Consider the following 23,662-nt stretch of genomic DNA (forward strand, 5'->3'; position numbering starts at 1 on the left):
AATCTCTGCAACTCCTCCCGTGGGTATTTGATTCCCCCTTTTAAGAAGGAATGAAATGTCTACCTTTTTCTATTTCCAGGAGACTTTAACATCAGCTTTGGTGATGTGTTACGTCAGCCCCCTCTGTTAGTTTGATGCTCCCAATCTTAACATGTCATAAAAGGTATAGTGTCTCTGAAGAATTGTTTTTAGCAATTGTTGGGGATCTAGAATGGAGTTCAATTACAGAAAGAAGTTACATTTTCTTTTGTTGAACTTTCTATTCATTTGTGTTCAATGTAAGTGTAGCATGGTTGAACGTATTTTTATAATTATCGCCATTTGGACTGCAAATATCCAAGTGAGGAACCATGGTTTTAAAAGGTCTCCTGCATTTTCATCTCACTGTTTAGTAGCAATATTTTCATGTTCTTGTTTGTTTATATGAGTTCCCCACCCCCTCTTTGGAAGTTGTTGGAAAATTAGCATGGCATGAAGATCCTTGCTTAATCACATGCAATAGTATTGTATAATTTCAGATTCATAGACATTGTTTCTCTCAGATTCTTGGCCTTATTTAGGTTCTAGACTTCATCTTACAACACATGAGTTGTGATCCTGCAAAACCAAGAATTGTAAAAACAGTGCACAGATAATCTGATGCCTGTTGTCTTGTTACCTTGTACATGGCTTCAGAAATGGAACTATTATGGAAAGATGACCAGCACATTTTATTTGTTGCTGGTCATTTTGCAGAGGGTAAATATCAATCATCTATTCTTCTAAATTTATAGTATACTTATTTTCTTATTTCTAATTCTTGGTAACTTTTATATCTCAGTTGTTAACTTTAGATGCAAAACTGTCATTGAATACTTTTCAATCAAGTTTTGTTAAATAGATCACATGATAATTAACAAGACTTTACATTCAGGACAATTTTCAATGTTTTGTGTTCAAATATTTTGTTTATTGTTATATTAAAATATTTATACATATGAACTCATATGATACTTCATTTAAAAAAAACTCTTTCCTTTCTAAATATATGATTTTAACATTTCCCAGTTACCGTGGGTTATAACCCTTGAATTTATTGTATCTTTTACTTACCAATTCAAACAACTTGATTTTCCTCAAAACACACCAACGGGGAGAAAGTGCATGGTTAGCTTTGTCTCATCTTGCCTTATATCCTCAAAACAGACAGTTTTGTACATTATATGTTCAATTCAATGCCTCAGTGCTAAACTTATTAGTATATATATTTAATATATATATATGTATATATATATATACATATATATATATATATATATATACATTTGGTTTTGAAAGCACATACACAATGCCATTGGTATTGCTTGTTTCAAATAAAAAGAATTAGATAATAACTAATAAGTACTTATTTAACCACATTTTCTCTTATTTTAGTAAATTTCAATGAAATTAACCTTTTGTTATATTTTTCATTATTAATGGTGGCTTTATATTTTACTTTTAGATGTAAAATTTAATATCTTATTGCTTCACTCTGGCTATTTTAATTTGTAGTTGTACATGAACAGGAAAAACAAGTTGACTTTCAATATTGTAGATACATATGTATCCACATAATATATATTCTTCATATATAGTTGTGACTGTATTTTAACAGTTTAGAGATGAATAATGACATCTTTTGTAATTTTGAATATAAGGGAATATTATTAATGTTCTCAATATTTTGAGATCATTTTGAAAGGAGAAATTGTGTGGAATACCTTCTTCTTGAGATTCTAAGTACAATAGTATACTATGCTAAATTTTCCTTCAAGAGCAGTAGACATTATTTTCTACATCTGGGATTGCAAATGTGGATTAGAATGTCACACTGAATGACACAAATTCTCTTTTAAGTTCTGGGAAACTGGTAACTCCATTAACCTTTGTAATTGTTTGTTTTGTTTGTATCTTAAATATTTTTTCATACTGTGTATTTTGATAATACTTTCTTCTTATCTACTCTAAGATCAATCTCACCTTCCACCAATTCAGCTCCAGACCTTCTTTCCCTTTCTTTAGAAACAAACAAAAAGGCAGATCAACAAAAATCCAAACTGATGATAATATAACAAAGGCATCAAAAAAGGAAACAAAGAAAACATGCACACATACACACACACATACACATACACACACATCCACAAATAAAGCCCATAAAAACATAAATCTGAAACCATAATAGATAAACCAAAGATAAGGAAGGTAAAGTAATGCCTGAACAAAGTTTTATGAGACAAAACATCTCCAAAAGTATCATTGAGTTTGTTTTGGATTGGCCCTCTACTCCTGGGCAGGGGCTTGCCCTTAAGTATGGTTAATATACCAAGAGAGAATCCTTTGGAAAACTTGGAAAACATAAATTATTTTCTTTGTTAGTGGCTGCCAATTGGAAATTGCTTCTGGATTAGAGATGGAGCTTGTGTCTGCTTCCCCGCTCAGTACCAGGACCCCATCTGGATTGGACCTGTGCAGGCCTGTGCATGCTGCCACAGTCTCTGTGTGTTCACATGGTCATCAGTCCTGTTGTGTCTGGAAGGCACTGTTTCTTCAGTGTCTTCTAATCCCAATGGCTCTTACAATCTTTTTGCCTCCTACTCTACAAAGTTCACTGACCCCCAAGGGGAGAGATTTGCTAGAGATACCTCATTTTCAATTGAGCGTTCAATGGTCTCTCCCTCTTTTGATATTGTCTGATTTGGGGTCTCTATATTTGTTCCCATCTCCTGCAAGAAGAAGCATCTCTGATGATGGCTTCTCTATCAGTATAACAGAATGTTGTTAGGAGTCATTTTATTGCTCTGTACAGTCAAGTCACAGCTGTAGATCACAGAGTTAGCTGGTTTGGTTTGGTGTTTCCCTGTTTTCTTTGGTAGCCAGGAGAGTACCTTCTAATAATATGAACTCTATTCAGTATGGGTATAGACTCTACTTCTAATGACATGAACACCAACCATTCAGTATGGGTGGAGCTCAACTTCCATGGTGACTGAGTTATGTGGATGTTTTCTTCACCAATAGGACCTTACTATCATTTTATGGAGAGTAACTGATATCGGTGGAAGTGGTCTAAGTTGCTTGAGGGGTTTTATGGGACTCCTTTGGCCAAGAAATCATTTAGATATAACCCTTTCCTTACTCTGAAAGCTTTGTTTACTGGCAAAGGGAGTCCAGTTGGGGCCTTTCTCACACCTATTGTTTGTTGATCCTGTTTAGATTTTGTTTTGTTTTGTTTTTTGGTTTTTGTTTTTGTTTTTGGTTTTTGGTTTTTTGTTTGTTTTGGTTTTTGTTTTGTGTTTTTTTGGTTTTAGTTTTTTGAGACACAATTTCTCTGTGTAGCTCTGGCTGTCCTGGAACTCACTTGGTAGACCAGGCTGGCCTCGAACTCAGAAATCCACCTGTCTCTGCCTCCCAAGTGTTGAGATTAAAGACGTGCACCACTACCACCCGGCTTGCAAATATATACTAAGAAGCTTCTATTGTATTAGGTTTTCATATAATCCTTTAAGTGACTTTCAGTTTTAGCTCTTCCTTCCTGTGTTTCCTCCTTCTTATCATCTTTCTACCTCCACTTTCACAGAGATCCCTGAGCCCTGTGGGAAGGGATTTGATGGAGACACCCAATTTACAACAGAGTGTTTTATAGTAACACACTCTCTGCATATTACTCAGTTGTGGGTCTCTGTACTTGTTCCCATCTCTTGCAGAAGGGAGCTTCTCCCCTTCTCCCCTTCTCCCCTCTTCCCTTCCTGCCCCATTTGATGCCCCAGTCTCCAGGCTTCAACCATTCATAACTGTCTATTTAGTTTTCTGCAATTACCACCCACAATTTCTTACTCTATACCTAATCTCCCTCACTCTCCCTCTCTACTCCTCTTCCCCTACCCCGTCTCTTTCTCTTTCATGTCTTAAGAGCTAAGACCCACATATAAGTAAAATAAGTAAATACAATACTTTTTGTCTTTTCTTTTTGTATGTGTCTGTATTACCTAGTAACTCCACCTGTTTATCAGTAAATTTCATGATTTCATTATTTTTAAAAACCTGAGTAATATGTCCTCGTGTAAATTACCACATTCTCTTTACACATTTATCTGTTGGTGAGCATTTAGTCTCTTTACAATTTCTGGATATTATGAATAAGGTATCTCTGAATATGCTTGAGAAAGTGTGTTTTATGAGGATGTAAAGTTCTTTGGGTATATGCTCAGGAATGTTATAGTTGCGTCTTGAGGTAGATCTATTCACAGCTTCCTGAGGAGCTGCCCCACTGATTTTCATAGTAGTTGTATATGTTTGAAGTCATATCAGTAATGGATGAGTTTACCCCTAACATTTCACCAGCATGAGCAGTCATTCGTTTTGTTGATCTTGGACATTCCAAAATCATTTCAAGTCATTTTGATTAGAATTTCCCTGATGACTAAGAATATTGAACACTCTTGAGGGTCTATTCTTAAGCATGACCTCAGATTAATGCTTAATATAAAAAAGAAGAAAATCTCAGCTTTTTAGATTTCTCTATGACACATCATCTCCATATCTCCATTGTTCTACACTTCACAACTCACTGTTATAGCCTGTTATGATAGTTGGAAAGGTTTACAGACGTGGTCCTTACTTGGTGGAACTGTGTAGGAAGGATTAGAAGGTGTGGCTTTGCTGAAGGAGTGTCACTGGGAGCAGGCTTTGGGGTTTTAAAAATCGCATGCAATTCCTAGTGTTCTCTCTGCATTCTGCTTGTGAATCAAGATGTGACTTGTTAGCCATACCTGCTGCCATACCCTTGCTCTGCCATCATGACCTCTAGCCCTGCAAAGCCATAAAGCCAACTTTGATGCTTTCTCATATATGCTACCACAGTCATTGTGCTTTGTTACAGGAAAGTTACTAATGCACAAATGATACCAGATGACTTAACATTTAGATCTCCTTGAAGTTATCTAAGCATATTTACATAGAAGTGCTGATAAGTATAAAATGATTATCTTAGCTTTCCTTTGCTTTGAGAGCACAAGGAAGAAAACCACTTAAGGAAGGAAGGATGTTTAACTCATCACTTCAGAGGATTCAGGATTCACACACTTGCTACCTTTTTCTGGGCAATGATGTAGTTGAGTCACAATATTAAATTGGGAACCTTGTGATGAAGGGTTGATGGCCACCTCATGCAAGACATTTTGCAGATTAAAAGAGGGGTGGAGAAATACACAAGCAAACAAGCAAAAGAAGAGAGGATTGAGGGGAGAGCAAGATGAAGGAAAGCTCTGGGAAAATAATAAATCATTATGGAAGTGCACACAAGGGCTTATTTTTCAGCTGGGCCTGGATTTCTAATAACCCAGATCATTTATTATAATTTATTAAACTATCAGCACAATTACAGTTGTTATTTTAGAAATACTTCTCACTAGCTCCACCTGGTGATAACAGAGTTTTCAACTCATGATTCTTTGGTGGAAAGAAGCACTTTTCATGGAAATGATAATTTAAATGAAGTGTATATAAATTTAATTCTAGTGTATATAATTTAAATGAAGTATATATATAAATTTTACTAAATTAGTTTAAAGTCTTACAATAGCCACTATGTTATAATTCATATTTTAATTCTTTGAAGTGTTTTTTTTTCTGAGATGGGCTCTTAACCATGAATTCCAGAATTGCAGGCTGCTCCCTTGAACTCATATTCATTCTGCCTGAGATATCTGAGTGTAGTACTGGAATGATAGGCATGTGCTTTCACACTAGCCTTCATGTTAAATGAAATATTTGATGAAGAGAATGGACTGACTATGAAGTTGATGCCCTTGTTGGACACCTTGATAAGTGGCACTGAGAATAGCTCTGCAATCAGGCAAACAAGGTCACAGCCTGTATACTGGCTCTTATCATAGACTTGCTGGATTTATCAGACTTCTTCAGACTTTTATTTATTCCCTTGTATTATAATAATAACTATGTGTATATCACGTAGTAAAATCTCTACTTAAAGGCCAAACTAATTATTTGCTCATGCTCTGCACAGTGTAGTTCCTTGACAATAATGTTAGAATAACATCTATGTTTAAAATTGTAAGGGTACAATAACTTTGGGAGCAGCTATGATATCAATAACTCTATGGACAGGTCTGGTTGTCTAGCATCTATATATTTGAAGTAGGAGTCACCAAACTGTGTTCAAAAGTGTGGGAGTCAGTGAAACAGCCAAATGAAAGGTCACTCATAGTCAAAAAGAAAATCACAGAACTCAGATTTATGGATTTCTTAATAAGATATTTTAAATTCATATTATTTCATTTTTCACATTCTATCTTCTCCCAGTTTAACTGTATGAAATTAAAGCGATAATGAGAGGTAGTTTCCAATTCAAATCATGTGTAAGAAAGTTTGGGGTTGAAAAGGGGAAAGTTAGGCTATTCCAGAAGGTGGTTTGGTTATATAGTTTCCTTTGCTGTGTGGGAACAAGAGAATTGCTAAGTTTGGGGATACAATTCTTAGAAAACATGGCAACACTGTAGAGAAAAAAAGTGTGTGAATGAGTTTTCAGGGACTATTGATGAGACTATTGATCACTAGAGCAGGCAGGGGCATGCTAATTTGTTGTTGAAGTTTCCAACTCAGTTACTCAGGAGAAGGTAATAACTGACAAAAAATCCACCACAAAAACAAAACAAAACAAAATAACGACAACAAAACCTCCAAGGGGCTGAAGTAGAATAAAGTAGAAGGCATCCAATCCATTCTTTATAGCAGAACAACAGAACATAAAACTGAAATTTTTTGACATTGCTTTAAACCACATGTTTACAGTCTTATATTTTTTTCTTTTTTAAGTTTTATTGTATTATGATGAGAAAAGTTACATGATTTCAATTTATCTGAATTTGTTAACATTTAAAAACATATTTTAAGTAAATAGAATTAAATCACATTCTTGTTTTTCTTTAGTACCCCAACTCCTCCCAGAGACCCTGCCTTCAATACCTACAATATCTTTTTTGGTCATATTCTTTAACATTTTTAAATATTATAACAATAAAAATGAGTATTATAAAAGTTGATATAAAACAACAATCAATTTAACAGTCTTATGTAGCTGCTTGTCTACAGCAATTCCTAAAATACATTTTTTCTCTATATATATTTTAAATAACTCCAAACATATTAACTGTATTAACTGTATATTTCAAAATAATACATCACTACTAATATTTTCTTAAATGAACATAAATATATAAAGTGTGTTTGTTTGTTTGTTTTATATTTAGTAGAGCTTAAAATCTTGGCTCCTATTGTGGTAACTTGATACAAGAGTTACAAATGTCAAGCAAAGCATTCAGTCTTACTCTTTGTTGTTCTCTTACAACCCCCCTCCCAATTTAATTGTCTACATTTCTTTTGGATATATAAATATTTTAAAATATGTAAGCTGTTCTGAAAACCATAGTATAGTGTAAAAATATTAAATAAACAATACTACTAATAGAGAGGCTGAGATAGGAGAAGCAAGATCTCAAGACCATTATGTTGTACACAGCAAGACATTGTCACAAACAATGCCTTCTAGCTTTCATAGTCTCTGGTGAGAAGTCTGCTGTAATTCTGATAGGCCTGCCTTTATATGTTACTTGCCTTTTTTCCCTTACTGCTTTTAAAATTCTTTCTTTGTTTAGTGCATTTGGTGTTTTTATTATTATGTGATGGGAGGAATTTCTTTTCTGGTCCAGTCTATTTGGAGTTCTATAGGCTTCTTGTATGTTCATGGGCATCTCTTTCTTTAGGTTAGGGAAATTTTCTTCTATAATTTTGTTGAAGATATTTACTGGCCCATTACATTGGGAGTCTTCACTCTCTTCTATACCTATCACCCTTAGGTTTGGTCTTCTCATTGCGTCCTGGATTTCCTGGATGTTTTGGGTTAGGAGCTTTTTGCTTTTTGCATTTTCTTTGACTATTTTGTCCATGTTTTCTTTAGTGTCTTCTGCCCCTGAGATTCTCTCTTCTATCTCTTGTATTCTGTTGGTGATGCTTGCCTCTACAACTCCTGATTTCTTTTTTAGGTTTTCTATCTCCAGGGATGTCTCTCTGATTTCTTTATTGTTTCTATTTCAATTTTTAGATCCTGGATGGTTTTGCTCATTTCCTTCACCTTTTTGATTGTGTTTTCCTATAGTTCCTTACGGGATTTTTGTGTTTCCTCCTGAAAGGCTTCTAGCTGTTTACCTGTGTTCTCTTGTATCTCTTTGAGCGTGCTATTTATGTCTTTCTTAAAGTCTTGTATCATCATCCTGATAAGTGATTTTATATCTGAATCTTGCCTTTCCGGTGTGATGGTGTGTCCAGGACTTGCAATGGTGGGAGTATTGGATTCTGATGGGTGTTTTGGGAATCACTGCAGAGTTTCCGCCCAAGGTCTGCTCAGAGCACCGGCCGGCCCAGACAGAACAGAAGCAACCCAAGCCACTGGGCTGGCAGAGTTCCTGTGTGCCTCGGTCCCACTGGTCCCAGTTACTCCAGGTGTTGGGACAGATGTTTGTGTCCTCCTCACCTCTGATCCTGTGCGTGTTAGAGCACCTGGATGTCTTATATTATTTTATTCCTGCTATTCTGATTGCCTTTGTTGCCTTTGTTTTAGAACACAGACTTGTATAGGACCACAGATTTGGCAATTGTCTCTAGAAATGGTTTAATGCCTGAACACCTGTTAATGTGTCATTCAAATTCCTATCAGAAGGCACCCAACACCAAGCTTGGTGACCTGAGTTCATACCTAGAGCTACATGATTGAAGGAAAAAACTACAGTCTGCAAGTTTTACTTTGAAATCTGCAGTACAGCATTGTACATATGCTCACACACACACAAATACATACATACATACATACACACACACATAAAACTTAACCCAAGTAAATGTTTTTTGCTTTATGATCATATCGACATTCCACTACAAAATTAAGTCCAAAGTGACTACTAATAAAATATATTTGAGAAGAAAAAAAGCAAATCACTGCATATTTTAAATGCCAATCAGAAGAAACTGTTACAAAGTTCTAAATATTTAAATATCCCAAGAGTTCACTTTCAGTGCATATTTACAATTGTATTTCGGAACAGGGGGTATGGTGGGAATGTCCTTTTGTCTTTCAGTCCTTTAGATGACAGAATGGAGAAGCACTCTACAGTCTGAGAGTGTACCTCTGCTGCAGCCCAGATTGGATCTGCCCAGTCTCCCAGGTGGAATCTACACTTTCAAGAACTGAAACTTTACTAACAGAAGGTCCTTCCTTAACATAAGATGCATCACACCTGTTCTGTAGAGGTCCACATATAAAAAATACCAGCCTCTTACACCCACATACACCTTCTGCAGCTCTGTAATAAGTCAGCATGGATGTGTCCAGGAGAATGCAAACATAAAAAAAAAAAAATGAAAAAAAAAGTCACTCATAAATTTCAGATAACTTTTCACTTCCATTATTTGCATTTGTTACTTTTTGTCTTTGCTATGATAAAAACAGATTAATAATGACTGTGTTTTATGACAATTTGAGGGGTCCCAGACCATTATGGTGAGGGAGGCATAGCAGATATAGTAGAAACATGCAGCTGTGAGTCTTCACATCCATATAGATCAGAATTCAGAGAAAATGTTGATGGACATCATCTGGCTTCCTCTGTTTTCCCATTGACTCATACCAGTCCATGGGACAGAGGAGTGCATGTATGGGGTAAGCATGCCTTCCCCATGAAACATGTCATGAAACATCCTTGTAGATATACCTAGGGGTGCTTAATCTATATGATTCTGTTTTTCATGGATGTGATAGTGAAGATGGCTATCACACTATTTAAAAACATTGCTTGATGTTGGAACACAAGTCATGTAAGTTCCCATATGATGGATGGCATATATTTAGGAAGAATCAGCTAAGTTGTGAAATGTGACATGAGATACACACTGTTTCAATTGTGTCACACCTGTTTTGATTAGCTTGGTGTTGGTCTAATTTATGATATTGCCCTAGATATTGGACCAAATTGCTCTAAATGGATTATTTACTTATTATTTATTTATTTTTATTAGATATTTTCTTTATTTACATGTCATATGATATCTCCTTTCCCAGTTTCGCCTCCGAAAAAATAAAATAAAATAAAAAACAAAAAACCCTGTTCCCTTCTCCCTCCCTCTGCTCACGAACCCACCCTCTCACACTTCCTGGCCCTGGTATTACCCTACCCTGGGGCATAGAACCTTCACAGGGCCAAGGGCCTCTCCTCTCATTGATGACTGATTTGGCCATCCTCTGCCATACATATGCTGCTGGAGCTATTAGTCCCACCATGTGTACTCTTTGGTTGGTGGTTTAATCCCTAGGAGCTCTGAGGGAATTAGTTAGTTCATATTGTTGTTCATCCTAAGGTGCTGCAAGCCTTTCAGCTCCTTGAATCCTTTCTCTAGCTCCTTCCTGGGGACCCTGTACTCACTCCAATGGATGGCTGGGAGCCTCTACTTCTGTATAGTCAGGTACTGTCAGAGCCTCTTCAGAGACAGCTATATCAGGCTCCTGTCAGCCAGCACTTGCTGGCATCCACAATAGTGTCTAGATTTGATGATTGAATATGGGAAGGATTCCCAGGTGGAACAGTCTCTGGATTGTCCTTCCTTCAGTCTCCGCTCCATAGTTAGTCTCTGCAACTCCTTTCATTGGTATTTTGTTCCCCCTTTTAAGAAGGAATGAAGTATCCACACTTTGGTCTTCCTTCTTTTTGAGTTTCTTGTGGTTTGTGTATTGAACTTTGTGTATTCCGATCTTCTGGGCTAATAACCACTTATCAGAGAGTGCCTACCATGTGTGTTCTTTTGTGATTGGGTTACCTCACTTAGGATGATATTCTCCAGATCAATCCATTTCCCTAAGAATTTCATAAATTCATTGTTTTTAATAGCTGAGTAGCACTCCATTATGTAGATGTACCACAATTTCTGTATCCATTCTTCTGCTGAGGGACATCTGGGTTGTTTCCAGTTTCTGGCTATTATAAATAAGGCTGCTATGAACATAGTGGAGCATGTGTCCTTACTACATGTTGGAGCATCTTCTGGGTATATGCTCATGAGTGGTATAGCTGGGTTCTCTGGTAGTGCTATGTCCAATTTCCTGAGGAACCGCCAAACTGATTTCCAGAGTGGTTGTACAAGCTTGCAATTCCACCAGTAATGGATTTTTATACCTAGGCTGTGATGCCATATGTTAGAGAGGAATGAATATTTATATATTTATCAAGTATCTAGCATCATCTGTATACTGAGCAGATAGTGCAAGTATTTTGCTCAAATTACACATCAAATAGATTAATAACACATCAAGTAGATTTTTCTTATAATCTTTTAGTGGAGAAGCAAGTAAAGCTTCAGAGGGTAGAATACTGTCAATTAGAAAAGTTAGAGACCTGGTGCTGTTGCTCAATAATAACATGTGATAAGCAGACATAAAATTCTGTGCTTAACCAACAGCATCAAAAATTTTAAAAAGCCAAGGAAATAGTAAATTAAAAACAAAATGTGACAACTTCAGCTCCTCATTCATATTGGCAGAAGTATGTGCTCTTCAAAGCATCCTTGAGATCTTTCGTGGTTTAATAAAAAGTATCTCCTGCAAGCTTCCATCCCAATCTATTGGCAGTAGCAGTATCTGGCCTTCTCTATCCATTCGTTTCCACATCCCTGATGGCTCCACCTGCCCATGTGCATTTCCAATGCCTGGCATAGTATCCCTGGTATTTTTGCCAAAGCCATCATCACAGGACTCTCCCAGTGTTTCCAATAAGTAATGGTTCCAACTCTATTTATATGAGACTGGAGCACTTCAAATTTACTGAAAGGAGAATATATTCTTTAGTCAAACTGTATTTTCATAACTTATACAGCTTTAATTTTTCTCTTAGTATACTTTTTTTTTGGTCTCTAACATGAAAGACAACTTTATGTTTGCATTTATGTTTATAAATAATATCGAGGAAACAAAACATTTTATAATTTTATTTCAGTTGAAGTGGTTTAATTAAGTAATCTTGATACAATTAGGATGCAGTGTGAGAGCAATGCTATTCTAATACATTCACTCTGATCTATAATGTGCTACCATTCTCAGCTTTTCAGGTCTAGATGTGGCAAGCCAGGTCATTCTTCCCCTCATGGCTTGTGATACATTTGTAAACTTAGCTCCCAAAGTACAATCTATGGCTTCTAAACTCTCATATTTGCTATTGAAGGCAGTTTCCTCCTACTACTCTAGTAGGAATGGAACTTAACCCGTTTCCCACCACTGCTACTATATCTGCTCTTATTCCCTTATGTACTGCAATGCCTAATTTTTCCCTGATAACCTTGGAAGCCTTTCTGTTCATGCTGATAAAAGTATAAAGGTGAGCATGGATACTCATAAATTAATAGAGCAAAATCAGTTGAGATATTATATTTGTTAACCATGATACCACCAAGATATGCTCCATTCAATTAGTGTTATATAATGTTTTCATGATTCCAAGTGACTTCGGTCCTGGTTACTTTAGGCAATGTATAAAACCACTATGACAGTGCTGATTGGAGCTAGCCCTAACCCTAACCCTAACCCTGATGCCCTTGAAGGAGGCAGGAAATGGAGGCAAGGAGGGAGGAATATCAGAAAATAGATATGGAGGAAAAGAAATAGAGAGAGCGATGAGCAAAAGTGGCAAGGAGAAAAATTAAGAAAAAAAGAGAAAGAGAGAGAGAGAGAGAGAAAGGGAAAAAGAAAGAAAGAAAGGAAGGAAGGAAGAAAGAAAGAAAGGAAGGAAAGAAGGAAAGAAAGGGAGGAAGAAAGAAAGAAAGGAAGGAAGGAAGGAAGGAAGGAAGGAAGGAAAGAAGGACAGGAAGGAAGGAAGGAAGGAAGGAAGGAAGAACTTCTGGGCTAATAAGTGGTTATTAGCCCAGAAGTTCGGAATACATGAAGAACAACCCACAACCCACAAGAAACTCAAGAAGAAGGAAGACCAAAATGTGAACATTTCACTCCTTAAAATGGGGAACAAAATACGCACGGAAAGAGTTGCAGAGATTAACTATGGAGCAGAGACTGAAGGAAGGACAAGCCAGCTTAGTATAGCTATCTCCTGAGAGGCTCTGACAGTACCTGACTAATACAGCTGTAGAGGCTCACAGACTTCCATTGAACTGAGTACAGGATCCCCAATGAAGGAGTTAGAGGAAGGACCCAAGGAGCTGAAGGGTTTGCAGCCCCTTAGGATGAACAACAATATGAACTAACTAGTACCCTCAGAGCTCCCAGGGACTCGACCACCAACCAAGGAGTATACATGGTAGGATTGATTTTTCTGGCAGCATGTGTTTAGTAGAGGATTGTAAAGTCAATCATCAATGGGAGGAGAGGCCCTTGGCCCTGTGAAGGTTCTGTGCCCCAGTGTAGTGGAATGCCAGGGCCAATAAGTGGGAGAGGGTAGGGCGGCAAACATGGGGAGGGGGGAGGCAACAGGGATTTGTTCTTGTTGTTTTTGTTTGTTTGTTTGTTTGCTTGCTTGCTTGCTTGTTTTTTGGAGGGGAAACTGAGAAAAGAGGAATCATAGGACATGAAAATAAAGAAAATATCTAATAAAAAAGCAAAAAACAAAAAACAACAAAAAAAGAAAATATAATGTACCAAAAAAAAAGAAATGAAGGAAGAAAGGAAAGAAGAAAGGGAGAAAGGAAGAAAGGAAGGAAGGAAGGATGGAAGGAAGGAAGGAAGAAAGAAATTAGACTGCTTAACTCTGACCCCAAGCTCCACGACTAGTGTGTCATTAGTGACAGAGTATGTCATTAGGTTAGTTGTTTGATTTCTTTGTGTCTGCTTCCTTAGCCTAGATTAGAGGTAATATTGTTATATATTTCTGATCACATTGTTGGAACAGAAAGGACTTACCTAAAGTCAATAAAATAAATAATGTCCCATAGATATTATTAGTTCAGTACTGTTGGCTGTATAATAACATAAGTCAATTAAAATAGTGAGATTTTTTGATATGTGAAAATATTCATTTTGAGTACTCCATGTACATAAAAGAAACATTTTGATGATATCTATCCTTTACATTGTTTTCTACAGGACTCCCCTCTCTAATTTCATATTATCTCTATATATCTTTTATATATATATATATATGATATATATCTTTTATAAATGATATATATATATCTTTCATATATCTTTTATAAAAGATATACATATATCTTTTATATATCTTTTATATATAAAATATAAAGATATATATATATCTTTATATAATAAAGATATTCTCTATATATCTTTTATAATGTAAAGAGTCTTATTGTACATATGTCCATGCCATTCAGCATCTATAAGGCATAGGCAAACTAGCAGGGGTTAAATGTGTCCCATCTCTCTCATCCTCCAGCAGCTACTATCAGTCAGCCAGTAGCTCTCAGCTAGTAGTGAATAAGTAGTAAAAGTATCTTTGTTCAGTTAGGTACATAAATTAAAAATATATTTAAAACCTTGTCATTCTTATAAACACTTATAAACACTCAAAAAATCAGTTCTATTTCTATTTTATTTAAGTTCTAGAAAATTATAGATCCAGAAATTGTGAAATGCTTAAAAAGATAAATTAATTCTAGATCTTGCATTTTAATTTGCAGCATAAACATGATTTTCTGCCAAAATATTATGTTTGTTATCTTGATATTTGATTTCTCATCCATTTGAGAAAGACATAAGATGTCAAAGGCCATGAAAAAGCCCTTTTTTCCCAAAGTCAATGTGGAAAGCAGAAGTTGTTGGATAACTCTGGAAATAATAAGGATTCAGTCTAGTGCTGCATTCACTGTTTTTCAGTGATAAAGGAAATCATGAGGGTGGAGAACATAATTCAGAATGTGCATGGTCATGGAACCTGGAGGCAGGATTTACTGTCTTCCTGTAAGACTGCCCTGTGACTTCCCAGCCATGGGCTTTGACCAGGATCATGCTATCTGGCATAAAATTCCCTCCTGTGGAGTAGGCCGCATATCTAATCAGAAAGCAGTTAGTCACCCTTTAACAACAGGAAAATATTGTATCAGGGGAAACACTTCTCACCTGGCTGGTTGCTGTTGGAGTATGCAGGGTCTAACATTTGTTATGTGCACTAATATCATTGTCCCATAGCAGACTGCATAGCATCTTCCAGAACTCTAAAAGCTTGATGACAGGAAGGTTTTTTTTTTTTTCCTAGTCAGTTTCAGATTGTATCCTAAAGTCAAAAGTATAAAGTATCTTGAAGAACCGTATCTCACTCCATAGTCTTGTTGGGTCTCCACAGGCAGTGACAATGGCCTGTGTTGCTTTGGAGACCTCTGAGTCTCAATATCAACAGGGAGGTGTTCCATGCCTTATACTGCAGTTTTCACGTAAGAGCCCAAGCCTTTTGAAAGAGAAATTGTCCACCCATCCAGGGCATTTCAATTTAAATGTCTTAAAGTTTGTTTTGCAATTAGCCTGCTACCTAGGGGGATTACATGAGATTATTTCTTCATAGAGATGTACTTTGGGTTAGCTCATCCACTGGGGACAGGAGGTCTCTTACTCTACCGTCCATCACTACTGAATTCTTTACCCATCTGTATCCTCTGTCTTTATTCATTTCTCATGTACTTTATATCTCTCCAGTTGATTTAAGTTAGGTAGTAGGATGGCTTTTCGTGACTGCTTGCTTTTGATTCATCTCATATTCTATGTCCTGCTTAACTGTTTCTATCCTGAGTATTATACCTCCCTACTTTTAATTTTAACTATAATCTACTGACCACCCTCCCTTCACATCTCAAACCCTTCACATTTTCTTTCATGGAGTTCCCACTTGTGTTCCATGTTAAATAAGCAAATAAAGTTTTGAAATCAGGATATTAATGAGGCAGAACGTGTGGGTGTTTGTCTTCCTGGGCCTGAGCTACCTTAAACAGTATAATTTTTTCAGATTCCATCTATTTTCCTGAAAATCTGATAACTGACATTTCTTTGTAGTTGAAGTTCTATGTTAGAATTTGTTTTTGGTTCAATATACATGCTGTCAAATTGCCTCCTAAATATTTGTTTATTTTAAGACACCTATGCTGCCCTCAGTTGTAGTCAGAGTAGTTTCTTTGTGTGATAGACTGTAGTAAATACAGAGATCATAACTGGACAAAAGCAAAGCGAATAAGAGACTAAGTATTCAGCCCAAAATGGACCACCATGTATGTCAGTTCTTCTCCTCCTAGGATTAGAGCTCATCAAGGAAGACGAGTTTGAAAAAAAATATAAAAGATGGAGGAAAGTGTGAAGGAATGCTGGGAACTGCTGCCTTTTGGGCATGACATGGTAATTATACTCATTACCATGCAGCACCTGTGGTTACCTGCATAAGATCTGCAAATGACCCAGAAAACCAACATCCAGGCATGGAGGGGCAGATGGTCTCAAGACTCCACCCCTTACTGAGGGTCTCTTAGCGGATGACAGTTTTTGAAAAAGGGAGACTCCATCTCTTGGAAGGCTTACACACTGGTAGGAGGCCCATACTCGTATGGATGGCCCTACACCCATAAACATTTGAATAGTGCCCACTGGGTTTAGCAGGTCATCATCAGCAATTACAAGATGACATGAAGTGGTAACAGAACATGTCTGTGAGGATATGGGGAAAGTCTGAGAGTTGGGTTCAATATGATCATTGTATTTCATTGTATTCTTATACTACAATCTCAATAATAAAGAAAATGTTAGAAAAATTGCCAAGGATTTAAATAGACACACATACTGAGAGAAAGAGACAGAGACAGACAGACAGACAGACAGACAGACAGACAGACAGACAGACAGGCAGGCAGAGAGAGAGAGAGAGAGAGAGAGAGAGAGAGAGAGAGAGAGAGAGAGAGAGAGAGAGAGAGAGAAAGAGAGAGAGAAATCAGATATTTGAACATAAATGTAAGAATGAATCAACATTGCTTGTTATATTGGAAAAGCTTTGGATGTCTTGGTAGCTTGAGTATGTTTGGCCCAGGGAGTGGCAGTATTTGGAGCTGTGTCACTGTGGGCATGGACTCTAATACCCACATCCATCTGACTAGAAGCCAGTCTTCTCCTAGTGGTCTTCAGATGAAGATGTAGAACTCTCAGCTCCTCCTGCACCATGCCTGCCTGGACTCTGCTATGCTCCTGCTTTGATGATAATGAACTGAATCCCTGAACCTGTAAGCCAGCTCCAATTAAATGTTGTCCTTATAAGAGTTGCCTTAGTCATGGTACCTGTTCACAGCAGTAAAACACTAAGACAGATATAGTATATAAATATGTCAGATAGCCCCATTTTTTTCCTGAATTGCTTCTTTCTGGGATCAGTTCTGTGGGAGACTGGCATATGCAAGCTGTATAAGCTAAACAACAAGATCTACTGTTAACATAGTTAAGGAAATGATTCCAAGAAAGTTTGAGGGCTTTCTTCAAGATTCCAGAGAAGACACTGACACTGCTTAAGGCTTCAGTTGTTCACAGTCATTTGTGTGTGTGTGAAGATGTCAAACATCACTTTGATGCCTGTAACAGGTTCATTCATAGTCAGTTATCTCAACAGCAGTTTCTAATAAGTTGTTCAGGACATATGAAATTCATTGAGACAGCAAGAGGAGTACATCTCAACTATCCAGTTGCAATTCACTTGCATTCCTGGATTCTTTGGAAAGTAATATCCATGAGACACTGATAAGCTTGGTGAGGGTATGGGTTCTGGAGACTGTTGGCCATTCCTCTCTGATAAACTTCAAAGCCTCAACGCACATGAAGTTGTGCCATTCAATGTTTGACAAATCATATATTTAAATTGAGAATGTTTTAGAAATTTGCTTGTAAATCATGAAAATATTACTCCAGTAAACCAATTAGTAATTCAGAATGCAGAATATACATTAGGACACCATTGACATTGATATATTAGTGAAAATGACATTGTTTTTATACTTTTACAAATGGAATGCCCTGATTCTCAGATAACTAGACTTTTCTATCTGCTTCATGGCATGCTTTGTCCTTGGTAGTTATAGTGAGAATCCAACTTTATGGAAATATTTAGTGGATAAAGTGAAAAATACTTTAATGGTATATTCAAGTATCAATGGTTATTTTCTTAAGCTACATAAATCTTCATCTAGTGACAGTTTAAATATGGTTATTCATGATAAGAACAATGAAGCTACATCAGATGATTATTTTGTATTCTAATGTATTAACTGTATTCATGTATTTTCTTCTTAAAATAGGCCATGTGCCTGTTCATACCCTTGTACGGATATTAAGAGGTTTTCAGTGTCTGATGGGCAATCTTCAGATTGCTACTAGGAAGTGCTAACAAATATTGACAAAGTTACTTATGAAATATCAAAAATCTTTTTTTTCATGTTAATAATCACCTTACTTTAAAATTCTCCAAATATGAGGAAGCTGTCAGGCACACAGTAACAAATGCTTTCTCTTCCCTGGAAGCTCAGATTTTATCATTGGCAATGCTGTCAGATATGTTTCTTCAAAGTCAACAGATTCATTTTGTTTATTTTCAAGAAAAATCCTGGCAAGTTCTTAAATCTGAATAATTACAATTTGTCTTTCAAGCAAAAATGATGTTTCATGAGTAGAACGTACACATCACTTCACAGCATAAACAATTGTGAAAGTGATTTTGTAAAGAGAGCAAGCAGACCCGACAATTCACAGCAATGATGCCTTATTGATAGTTTGCATTTTGCACTAGGGGATATTAAGGTGCTTATTCTAGGGCTCAGATATTCAGTGTAGATATTTTTCTATGCTTCTTCAAGGGAAGTTAAGTAATCTTGTACCTTGAAAGGGTCTATACCATGGACACTAGCTGCTGTGGGGTTGTGATGCCATCTTGTCTCCTTGCTAAGAACCAATTGTTTGAAACACCATGGTTTTCACACAGTCAATTCAAATATACCTGTAGTACAATCCATTCAGCATATGACATTTAAAATTAAATGATGATTTCAGTATTTAATGTAGCTTGCATTTATTATCAAACATTCAAATAGAAGATCATTTTTTGCTGATTCGTCCATACTTAATACTTGTGAAAGTCTAGTAAAACATGATGAACAACGACATCTATTCAACTTTGGAGCACTCAAGAGTAGTGCAAAACTGATAATGTGAACTCTTCACCTTGTTTGACCTAAACCTTCAGTCCAGGAATTGCTGTAATTGTAAATGTGTGGATTTAGCAGAGTCCCATTTTCTCTCAGTGATCTCTGTCCAGCATGCATTCAGCAAAGGCGGGTTCGGAGCTCTATTGTTGAGACTTTTGTGTGTCTCTCTGAGTGTTTCTCTCAGGGAGCACAGTTGCTCACCCTGTGAGATGCTTCAGTGATGTCCCCATTTTTGGTTTGCTCAGTGATATTTGGCTTTTGAAGAGGTAATGATGTCTATGTGTAAATATCTAGGACTGGTTTCCAGAATTCTTAAATATCTGACTCAGACTTGTACTATTATCAAAGAGCATAATAAAATCATCATACAGTGTTTGTCTCAATACCTGTAAAATCCATTCATAATATCTGTAAGGCTGAAATACATTTTGATATAATGTCATTTTTTATGTAGTTTCTGTGTCTTCCATAAGTAAGAATACTCTTTAAACTGTGATGTATTCATCCTTTCACCTTTTGAGAAGATTGTATAGATGCAGAAGAAAACTTTCATTTCCATTTTTCAAAGAAAAATACGTTTTCATCAGAAGATAGATGTTATAGGAACACATTTTCTTCAGTTTTAAGGTAAACAGTTCAATTGAGTTTTCTAACAACTGTACTTTAAAAAAAATGAGAATTTATAAAAGGTTTCAGTCTTTACAGATAGGAAAACATGTAGATGGAGAAACAGATTTAAAACATGGGCAGAAAATCTTAATACTTGCTGTTCTTTGTGAAAAAACAAGAGTAAGTTTTGCAATTCAGCATAGCACTGTAGTGCTTAGACTGTTGTAATGCCACCGATGCTACCAGGAAGAACCCTGAATACAACAGGTTCCAAGGAGCATGTAAGCCAAAGTGCTCCGCCTTAGGGTCTCTGGAGACACATCGACAAATGGCTTCGCTTTATAATCATATTTATGTCATCATATGGGATTTGATGTTCATAACATGTCAGGGATCCTTTAGTTCCATTCATTGATTATGTATGTTTGTATATGCATGGATGTTCTACACAAACTCACTTCAGAAAGGAAGCTGACAGACTTAGAAATATTGCATAGATACTGCTCCAAGATTAACCATGATAGGAAAAGAATCTGGAGAATTTCTTAGGAAGGTTTTATAAGCCCACCTGTCAAATTTAAACTTTCCTTATCATGTTTTGGACCAGAATTGTTACATGACAATGTGCACTTGTAAAAGGCTGAGTGAATAAGGCGTAACTACATATTTGAGAAACAAATATTAGTGTGAAATGATCTCTCACAGGGCACCTACATTGATGTGTTTACAGTAAAAGCCTGTCTATGAACCTGACCCTATATATTGATAGGAAAAGTTAAAGAATAGAAACTTGCAAACATATGTACATATAGAACAATGAAGAAGGAATAGAGTTCTGTACATATATGATTCCGGTACTTATATTATTATGTTTAATTCATTAAAATTATTGGCCATCTGTAATACTGTAAATCCTAAATAAACATGTTACTTCATAGAGTTTAATTTGTCATGAGCTCATGGAAGGGAAGTAGATTGTTAGTAAAAACATGAGCACAGAGAAAAATGACTACAAATTCTCATAAGAACAACAACTACAAAAAGAAAATGAGAGACAATGTGTTCTCTTCGACTGGGATATTTGGGAACGTTTTATGAGATTGTACTCTCAGAGGAAGCAAGAGTGGTGGGAAGAGAATAGGATACTCATGGGCTCCCCTCTGGGGCAGATGAGGAACAGCTGGAGTGCTGTGATCAGATCCTAAGGACAATGTGATGCAGAGTAAACCTCATGAGTTCATTTACTCATTAAAATTGATTCAGGCTTCTTCTTGGTGAACCCATTTTGAGAGACATTTGAGAGAGTAGAGGCTGCTTATTATCTTCAGCTTCACTGTGCGTCTACATAATAATCTGTGTCACTGTCTCCCAAATAACCCTGGACAATCAATCAACCTTTATACTCTTAAATTCAGTTCAGGCACTTTCAAATGTGGTTTTGATTGCTTGGTTGCAGATTAGATGAGGAATTTATAATTATAGTTTGCCAAAACAGAACTGCAAAAACAATTTTCCAAAATATCTTAAGTCACCATTACCATCACCATTAATAAGAAACAAAAGTAAGTTTTTATTTCCCAGTACTAGCTTTCATAGCAACTGGGTGTAGTATGAGTTATAAAAATGATAAGTGTTTCCCTATGAACTGAAAGACAGAACATTAACTTAATTTCTCACAAAATTATAACCCTGTGCAACTGAAACTTTCTGATCATGTAGGTGATAATGTGCATTAATAAGAGACATTTTAAAGAAGAGGCCAAAGAGTAAAAAGAGGGAAATGAATAAGAAAAAATCTACACACATGAGGTGGGAAATCTTGGTAAATATGTTTTGATACTGCTGCTGAGAATTGTACCCATGGCTTTACCCCAAGCCCCCATGTCCCCCCAAAATTTGCTTCAAATGAACTGCACCGTGCATGCATTTTCTTGATTTTATTTTCATAATTACTTCTTGAGACAAAGACTCACTTGTAGCCCTAGAACTTGTGCTGATTAATGTGTCCTTGAACTTGGAGCAGTACTCCAGTCTTGGACTCTGGAGTGCTGGATGACAATCCCATACAATCTCAGCATACTCCAAAGCTTGACTTTTCCAAAAAATAAGATTGACTCCTAACCCTAACTTTTTCCTAAGAAGAATAAGCCTCCTGCTAAGTAGACTGTTTAGTGCTGAAAACATGAGAAACTTTACATAAATGTAAATGCAGGCATTTAATAGATGTTTATCGAAAAAAAATGAGATGGCCATTGATGCTGAAGGAATTAAAAAATCACTACTGTCAAATCAGTTAATGTAAATGATATATAATGCCTTTTTACTGTGTTTTTCAGGGAGATTATATATATATGCAATTTCTTTGTCCCGTAAAATTAAAGAAAAAGTATTTTCATGTATTTCTAGAAATAATGGTCTGTTAGTTGAAAGTGTTTTGTCCTTGATTTGGCATGCATACATAAATTCTAGTAGTATTTATAATAAGCTAAGTAAAAATACTGGATACAATTGGGGATTACCATGGTTAATACTGCATTTCTCATTGCCAACATACCAGTTCACATAAATACCAAACAATGAAAACCACTAATGCATGCCTGCATATGCATGTTCCGGATGCTCACCTATAAGGGCATGAGCCCTTCAAGATGTGGTACACACAGACACAGATATCAAAGAAACTAACATGGCCTTAATAAGTATTTCTAATTCTTATCATAATGAAAAATGACTTTCCATACTGCAATTCAAGTTCACTCTTGAAAGGTATTTTACAAAATATTTTAAAATCTTAAGATTTTTATCCAGTTCAAATTTTATTACAAAAAAGCATGTAAAATTCCACAGTTAATTTTATATTACTCAAAGTCTCTAATAGTATACCATAGCTATTGATAACGTTATCACAGGTAAGAGAAAATTCAATTCAAACAGGTCAGGCTCTATGGACATATACTGTTTCAAATCAGAGAAATTTTCCTCATATAGGTTATGTTTCATTCAGTTTGTCATCACAGTAGGTATGTTCTGACTTTTGGGCTTCTTTATAATGAAGTGGTCCATGGTAAATGATTTCAGAGGATCCCCAATGTAAAGGAAAAGCTACGAATGTCTTGTATACTCATAGGGAAAAATTCTCTGATGTCCTATGCAGGCTCAGGCTCACAGCATGGGCTAGGTTCCTATGTAACAACCAAACCCAAGATGTGGTAATAAGAATATGGGTTTTGCCTTTTAACAAGGACATTTAGAAAACTTATAAGTCCAGCTTCCCCTGAAGCATGCAAACAAGCAAACTGAGAGGGGTTTGTGAAATTAGGTTCTCAGAGAAAGATAGGAGAAAAAGGTTTTAACTTTACAAAGTAGAGAATTGAGGAATACTATAAAAGACAGCATGGTGAGAGCCAGAGGTGGCAGGAAAACAGGACGAGTCTTTCAACTAGAGGAAAAGGATTGTTTTCACTTTGATATATGAAGTCCAAGCTTTTAAATCCCCAGGCAAGAATATGTTTCAACAATGACAGACTCCTTTGAACTAGAACATAATATCTGTAATATATGGAAGTGACTCAAACCATGACTTACCTGTGGATATACTATAAGAAACATATCACGAGTTTGAGTATAAGATACAATAATAACGCTTGAAAGTTTCAAACAACCCCTATTGTAGTGAGAAAAAAGCCAGCAACGATAAACCGCTGTATTGACATACACTTGAAATTTCTGACTTAATATTAGCATGTACTTTTTATTTTGTCATTTAAATTTTCCAAATGGATAATTTGATGGA

At 36.2% G+C, this 23,662-nt stretch overlaps 1 protein-coding gene across 3 annotated transcripts in view; it reads left to right on the forward strand.

Annotated features, from left to right (window-relative positions):
- Neto1 (neuropilin and tolloid like 1) overlaps positions 1-23,662 on the forward strand; it is a 118,987-nt gene that overhangs the window by 50,759 nt on the left and 44,566 nt on the right. The window lies entirely within an intron of this gene.

Source organism: Mastomys coucha, unplaced genomic scaffold, assembly GCF_008632895.1.
Source record: "Mastomys coucha isolate ucsf_1 unplaced genomic scaffold, UCSF_Mcou_1 pScaffold13, whole genome shotgun sequence".
NCBI classification, from domain to species: Eukaryota; Metazoa; Chordata; class Mammalia; order Rodentia; family Muridae; genus Mastomys; species Mastomys coucha.